General features: G+C 42.4%; 1 pseudogene; it reads left to right on the forward strand.

Annotated features, from left to right (window-relative positions):
* On the forward strand, positions 1-6451 carry LOC122658214 (annotated as a pseudogene).
* Positions 6452-8533: the final 2082 nt, after the last annotated feature.

Raw genomic sequence — 8533 nt, forward strand, 5'->3', positions numbered from 1 at the left:
TGCAATCAAGAAGAATAGAAAATGAGTTGGTGGTGGGCAGGAGCGATCGGCGCTGTTAAGGCAATTTCGTTTTCTTTCTCATTTCTTCTTTTATTTTTCCTTTCTTAAATAATGATTAATTTTGTTTTCTTTCTTCCCAAACGAATTATTCGATGATTCTGATTTTGTTTTATTGAAATTTATAAGTTCTGATCGTCGGAATTGAATACCAAATTGGTTGTTTGAACAGAGAAGGTCCGATGACGATGAAGGTCGTCCAAAGGGAATTTACGAGAGCGTGGGGCTGGTTATTGGCGTCACCGGCATCGTCGGCAACAGCCTGGCCGAGATTCTTCCCCTCCCCGACACCCCTGGCGGTCCCTGGAAGGTTTACGGCGCAGCCCGTCGCCCCCGCCCCTCCTGGAACGCCGACTACCCCGTTGAGTACATCCAATGCGACGTCTCCAACACCGACGAAACCCTCACCAAGCTCTCCCCTCTCACCGACGTCACTCACATCTTCTACGTCACCTGGGCCGATCGTGGCACCGAGTCCGCCAATTGCGAGATCAACGGCGCTATGTTACGCAACGTTCTCAGAGCGGTGATCCCCAATGCCCCAAATCTCCAACACATCTGCCTCCAGACGGGGACCAAGCACTATCTAGGCTCTTTCGAGGAATTGCTATCCGGCACCGCCCGCCCTCACGAGCCCCCCTTCCACGAGGATCTCCCTCGGCTTCCCACCCGCAATTTCTACTACACCCAGGAGGACATTCTCTTCGAAGAGGTCGAGAAGAAAGACAGCTTGACGTGGTCTGTCCTCCGCCCTACTACCATCTTCGGGTTCTCACCCTTCAGCTTGATGAACATCATCGGCACCCTCTGCGCCTACGCCGTAATCTGTAAGCACGAGGGCAAGCCCCTGAGGTTTCCGGGAACTCGAGCCGCTTGGAACAGTTTCATGGATGCTTCCGATGCTGATCTAATCGCCGAGCAGCACATTTGGGTGTCCGTAGATCCCTACGCCAAGAACGAAGCCTTCAATTGCGTAAACGGGGATGTGTTCAAGTGGAAGCACCTGTGGAAGGTGTTGGCGGAGCAATTCGAGATGGATTGCCCCGAATATGAAGAGGGTGTTCCTCCGTTAGCGGAGATGATGAAGGACAAGGAACCCGTATGGGACGAGATCGTCCGGGAGAACAAGCTGTTACCCACTAAACTGGAAGAAGTAGGGGTTTGGTGGTTCGCAGATGTTATTCTTGGGGCTCAAGATTCGTTTTTGAACTCCATGAACAAGAGTAAAGAGCATGGTTTCTTGGGTTTCAGGAATACCACCAAGTCATTTATTTCGTGGGTAGACAAGATGAAGGCATCCAAGCTCGTTCCTTAGCTTGAATTTGATGAGGGATTTGGGTTTTTGCCTCTGTTTCTTTCGTTAGTGTCAAAATGTGAAGGAGTTGGATTGGTGAGTTTTTTATCTTCTTCTTCTTGTTGTTTGTAAATTGCTGCTGGTGCTGTCGTTCCTATCCAGTGCATGAAAGAACGAATGTTGCATACGATTCAATGAATGTAAAATCCAGAAATAAATAAGTGTTAAATAAAAGGGTTTGGAAATAAATGGTCTACTCTCTACTCTCTAAACCATAATACCAAACGATCATCAAAAAGAAACTGAGGGAAGGGGTGGGATTTGGAGAAATTGATAGAAGTGATGAAAGATGAAAATCTTATGTATTTAGGGTGATTGTCTTGCTGGTTCCCTGTCTTGAACTTGGGTCTTTTCTTATATTTTGGTTTCTCACTATCTATCATGGTAGACATCTCTCTCATTTTCTAGGACTCATTTTTTGCTCTTGGAAGATTTTAATCTCTTAGAGATTCCACCTTTTGAAAAATCACTTCCCTTGGAACTATTCATTCCTTTGGAAAATCCACCTTCTTATACTCTCTTGAAAGAGTCCACTCCCTTGGAAGATTACACCCTCTTTCACTATCTACCTTGATGTCTATCCACCTTTCCATTAGAAGAACCTAATTCACCACACCTAATTTGAGCTGATTTTTTGAATTAATGGTTATTCATGTTTGATACTTAGATCTTCATTTTTTGCTAGGTAATTCATGTTTGATACTTTGATCTTCATTTTTTGCTATTGATTTTTCTTGTCAGTGAAATAGCAAAAAATTAATAATCATGCGTTTTCGATGCAAAGGCAATGACCCAATGGTTGTCTGATTGAGACCAATTGAATACTGTGACTAACCGATAACTAGTTGTTTATAGACCAATTAGCTCATTTCAGTCAATTTAGTTTGATTATTATCTGTTTAAGGATCGTTTATAGTCTAATTAGTCAATTAACCAATTTAAAGGCCGATTATGAATTGAAAACATACCAACTGAATAGAAACATGTCCATACCCAATGACCTACGAGACCTGATTACTTGAACGGACAAAAACTGTGTGAAAACTTAAATTTTTTTTTTTGGTAAGAGTGAAACCTTAAATTGATGGGGACCAATTGATCCAACTAAAACCGATCAAGCCCAAGCCCCCGATCTATTGACATCCCTAAATATATTATAACTGCTGGTAGAAATGATCACCATAGATTGTTTAGTGCTAGTTACCCAATGAATTCCTTAACTCTTTAGAAAATGTAAATCATTTGGTGTTATGGAGGAGTCTTATGATTTACATTTATTAAAAAGGTTCAGGAATACATTGGGTAACCAGCAGTAAACACTCTATGGTGATGGGTGAGTCCTTTAAACACCTAACCCCCCAACCCCCCAAAGAAAACGTCCCTACTTTCTCTGTCTTTGCTTGGATTGATATGAATTAACCTGAAATCAGCATATTCTTAGCATCTAAGATTTTGAAGCCTATCCATCAGACCTCTATCTCCCATTGCATGGGATTAAAATCCTTTGCAGTGTACTGATCTTGTGGTGCACTACAGTTCGGGCTTGAGAGCTTGACACGTGGAAGATGCTTCATCCAACGGTGCATTTTTCAGTCATTAGATTAACCCAATTTACTTTTCTTTTCTTCTCGAGCTTGGCACCGTTGGCTGTTGCATCGTGTATGGGTCGAACTCTCAAGCCCAAACTACAGTGCACTGCAGAGGATTTTTTTTTCCGCATGGATGGGCCATCGCTGCACACCGATTGCTATGGCACTATCATTTTCAGTCATTAGATTAGGATATCGATCTTGGATTGGGTGTAAGGGGACCACGATAAAAAGGTTTTTTTTTGCTGAGAACCACAATGAGCTTGTATGTACAAGGTTCGGGTGTGTGTGGTGTGTGGTGTATATCCGCCATTCCATTCCACGGTCCCAAAAGTCGATTAACTATTTGGGATTGGTGTGTGATTTGTGTGATTATACTTTCATCAAAAAACAAAGGGTTTTTTACAATTACCACTCCAAAAACTTTGATATCTATTATTACCCTTCTAAAAACTTTCAAACAACTATTACCCTCCCCTGTTGCATACTAATAACTAATTGACCCCCACCGTTACATACCCGTAACGGAGAGGGTTAGTCGTGAGAGTGTGCCGTTGTCATGAATTTTTTAAGACCAAAATGCCATTTTGGAGTGGTAATTGTAAAAAAAAACCCCACCCCATCACCGTTCCTTCTCCTTCTTCTTCTTCCTCCTCTGCAACCCCGACCGCCCCAATCTCTCTCTAACTCACTTTCCAAGACCTCCTCTATACCCAAAAAACGAAAGAGAGGTTTTTACTTTTCCCAGCGTCTTTACCTTTTAAAGTGACACCTAACGCGTATAGTTTTTAACCCACCCAACGCCCACCATCTCCACCTCTTTCACTCCTACACTCTCTTCTCCCCTGCTTCCATCATTCTCACTTTCCCTCCATTCTCTCTTTCTTGCTCTCTCTGCAACTGAAGAAGACGACTACTGAAGAGAGAACTAAACAAGAAAAGTGAAAAGCGAGGGAAAATATAGAAAGAAAACAAATACCTTAATTGCTCTGCTCCATTGATGGTTGAGTATCCGAGAGCTTTTCTTCCAATGCAAGCTTGAAATTCCACTTCTTTTGCTCTCCAGATCCACTTTGTTACTTTCCTTGTCTCTTTTAGCTTGAAGGTATGATCAATTCTTTACTCTTTACTTCTCCTTGAATTGCGTTTCCCTAATTTATTTCTCTGCATTTTCTTTTCATTTAAAAATTTCTTGGCTCGTCAGTGGTGTCTGCCATCCGGTGATTTTTGGTTTGGAAAGGGAAGTTAAAAAAAAGGAGGAAACCTTTTGTTCTTCGATTGTATGTTTGGTGATTTTTTTTTCTCTTGAGCTTCTCCGTTCCTTGTATTGGATACCTTTTTAAGCATTTCCGGTGGACTGGATTATGTTTTGGATTGTTATAATTTTGTTCCGGTGAATGGACGAGAAGGTTCAAGGTAAAGAACAGGCATGGAGTCATTTCTTCTCTAATCGATTGCTGCTCACTGGATTAATGCAGAAACCTGTCTTCCGTTTTTTGGGTATAGAGAAGGAGGTCTTGGAAAGAGAGCTAGAGAAAGATTGGGGCGGTTGGGGTTGCAGAGGAGGAAGAAGGAGAAGGAGAAGGAGAAGGAGAAGAAGAAGTAGGAGGAGGAGGAGGACGAGAAGGGACGATGATGGGGTGGGGTTTTTTTTACAATTATCACAATTATCACTCCAAAAGGATATTTTGGTTCTAGAAAATTCGTGACAACGGCATATTCTCACGATTAACCCTCTCCGTTATGGGTATGTAACGGTGGGATCAGTTAATTATTAGTTTGTAAGAGGAGGAAAGGGTAATAGTTGTTTGAAATAAAAGAGGGTAGGACACCCTTCGCCTCCACAGTAGATGAAAGTACGAATTTTGGAAGTAGAAGATGTGGATCCATATCCTAGTCCTCTTCTTCTCTTATCCACCGTCCTCCAATCCTCATCCCGAAGTCCCAACCCAACCCCCAATCTCACCTTCCCTTCGCTCCCTTCCTCATTCCATAAATATTTTCTCTCTTTCTTTGAACGCAATATCATCATTGGCATTTCAGTGGGGAAGAATAGAAAATGAGTTGGTGGTGGGCAGGAGCGATAGGCGCCGTTAAGGTAATTCCGTTTTTCTTTAATTTTCTCTTCTTCCCCCTTCTTCTGTATTGTTGTTCTCTTTCTTCCCAAACGAACTATTCGATGATTCTGATTGCCAGAATTGAATACCTAATTGGTTGTTTCAACAGAGAAGGTCCGATGACGATGAAGGTCGTCCAAAGGGACTTTACGAGAGCGTGGGACTGGTTATCGGCGTCACAGGCATCGTTGGTAACAGCCTGGCCGAGATTCTTCCCCTTCCCGACACCCCTGGCGGTCCCTGGAAGGTTTACGGCGTAGCACGTCGCCCCCGCCCCTCCTGGAACGCCGACTACCCAGTCGAGTACATCCAGTGTGACGTCTCCAACACCGACGAAACTCTCACCAAGCTCTCCCCTCTCACCGACGTCACTCACATCTTCTACGTCACCTGGGCCGATCGTGGCACCAAGTCCGCCAATTGCGAGATCAACGGCGCTATGTTACGCAACGTTCTCAGAGCGGTGATCCCCAATGCCCCAAATCTCCAACACATCTGCCTCCAGACGGGGACCAAGCACTATCTAGGCTCTTTCGAGGAATTGCTATCCGGCACCGCCCGCCCTCACGAGCCTCCCTTCCACGAGGATCTCCCTCGGCTTCCCACACCCAATTTCTACTACACCCAGGAGGACATTCTCTTCGAAGAGTTCGAGAAGAAAGACAGCTTGACGTGGTCTGTCCTCCGCCCTACTACCATCTTCGGTTTCTCACCCTTCAGCTTGATGAACATCATCGGCACCCTCTGCGCCTACGCCGTAATCTGTAAGCACGAGGGCAAGCCCCTGAGGTTTCCGGGAACTCGAGCCGCTTGGAACAGTTTCATGGATGCTTCCGATGCTGATCTAATCGCCGAGCAGCACATTTGGGTGTCCGTAGATCCCTACGCCAAGAACGAGGCCTTCAATTCCGTAAACGGAGATCTGTTCAAGTGGAAGCAACTGTAGAAGGTATTGGCGGAGCAATTCGAGTTGGATTGCCCCGAATATGAAGAGGGTGTTCCTCCGTTGGCGGAGATGATGAAGGACAAGGGACCCGTGTGGGACGAGATCGTCAGGGAGAACGAGTTGTTGCACACTAAATTGGAGGAAGTAGGGGCTTGGTGGTTCGCAGATTTTGCTCTTGGGGTTGAAGATTCGTTGTTGAACTCCATGAACAAGAGTAAAGAACATGGCTTCTTGGGTTTCAGGAATACCACCAAGTCATTTATTTCGTGGATAGACAAGATGAAGGCATCCAAGCTTGTTCCTTATTAGCCTGAGTTTGACTAGGGATTTGGGTTTTAGCTTTTGTTTCCTTCATCAGTGTCAATATGTGAAGGGGTTGGGTTAGTGAGCTTTCTTCTTCTTCTTCTTCAGTTCTTGTTGTAGTTCGTAAATTGCTGGTGCTGGTGCTGATGCTGATACCGGTGCCGGTGCTGGTGCTGTTACTATAGAGTCCATGAAAGAACGAATGTTTATACAATTCAATCAATGTTAAATCCAGAAATAAAGAAGTATTATACGAAAGAGTTCGGAGATAAATGGTCTAAAAATCTACACCATAATACCAAACCATCATCAACAAGAAACTCAAAGAAGAAAGGGTTGGGGCTTGGAGAAACTGATAGAAGTGATGAAAATGGAAGAAATTTATGTATTTTGGGTGATAGCATTGCTGGTTCTCTGTCTTGAACTTGGGCTTTTTGAAGTTCCGTTTCTAGTTACAGCGGCGGGTCTTGTTTCAGTAAACAAATGTCCATGGTACAAAGGATTGGAAGCACAAGACTAGAAACGAGATCATGTTGCTGTATCCAGAGAATTCATTTCACTGGGACTGAGCTTGAGCTTGACATACTTCAGCTGCATTTTGGGTTAACTTCATATTGATAAGAAATTATAAACGGAATGAGAAAGACTAGATTTCTAAAGGTAGTTTGGAATTCAAAAACTTAGGTAGGTTCATGGAGGGGTTATTTGGGAATCAGAAATTTAAGCATGGGACTGTGTGAATGACACATCTATTGGTGTATTTAAAATATGACATCTTAATTTAATTGCCTCTTATTTTATTTCTAAAAATTTTATAAAAAAGTTCAAAAATAATTTAAAATTGACATATCAATATGAAAATTGTATTTCGTGCTAATAAAAAGAATTAGGATTTTCTTATTGACACATCTCTAAGGTGTTTTTAAAATGCAGCTAACAATTCTACCAAAAACAAAAACCACCCCCAAACAAATGTAAAAAGTGTTTCAATTTGCTGTGGGGCTGTGAAAAGCATGGTTTCACGGTATCGGAACAGGTATCAGCAACACGCAAAACCGGTTACCCCTGAATTTCCTTTTAAAAAAAATGTTTTCTGATCATTTTGCCTGTTGTTCGTACCATGCTATCGATACAGTATTTGTGACTAACAAAACCGGTACTATGGTCAATACGATACCAGTACTTAGAACCATGGTGAAAAGAGGTTACGTGGCCCCCTGCATCAGTATAGGCCCAATCAGAGCACACGGGCATTGATCAGGGGATTTTTCAATTTGTAAGGGGTGGAGTGATCATTTCAGAGAGCTTATATGGGCACAGGCGACGTTCTTTTTCCCAAATAATATATCTTTCCATTCGCATTTCTTGGTCTCTCCATGTGTCATTTATGAAAGATTTTGTTTTGCTCCTACTTCACCAGGGGAAAATTCACATCAGTAAGAAAAGAGAGAGACCTACGAGTTCCTTTGATAGATAACGTCAAAATCCTTGTATCCGCTGGTTTTGTGAAGGTTTCCACTGATTAAATTGGTAAAATCACCCGTCAATATCCCGAACGCTAGTCGCCCCCCAGCCCCAGAAATAAACCCACACCCTAATTCAAAAAGATGACAAAAATTCAAGTAAGATTTCTCAGAAATTTTGTATTCTTTCCTAGCTAGTAGATGAAACTTTTATTTTGTAAAATCAAGGCAGAGGATACAATTTAGAACCACAGTTAAAACATAGTAAAACAAGAGAAACCACAAACCAAACATAACTGATCGAAAACACGGAGACAGATATGCCTCTGGGCTCTGACCGCAAATTAGTTTTACAGGGAAATGCTGTTCTGAACTCACCGACTGTCACTGACCCCCCGTGCCCTGGGATATACACCATTGTAATATTACATGTGTAGTGATAACACAACCTAAGTAAAGCAACAAATACATGAACTTCTTGCACTACATGATCTATAGTCACTGACAATCCAAGAATAAAGAAACAAGGAAATACATGCTCTTCAGAATTTGTCAACAACAATAACTTCATTTTCTATTAATTCTATAATGGTCCTATATGAAGAAGAGGAGAAATTTCCTTGACCAGTCAATCAATAATCAGATTTAATGTTTTTATTATTTTTATTGTAAACAGATTTATATAAATGTGACAGCCAGGGCTT

This window comes from Telopea speciosissima, chromosome 4, assembly GCF_018873765.1.
Source record: "Telopea speciosissima isolate NSW1024214 ecotype Mountain lineage chromosome 4, Tspe_v1, whole genome shotgun sequence".
NCBI classification, from domain to species: Eukaryota; Viridiplantae; Streptophyta; class Magnoliopsida; order Proteales; family Proteaceae; genus Telopea; species Telopea speciosissima.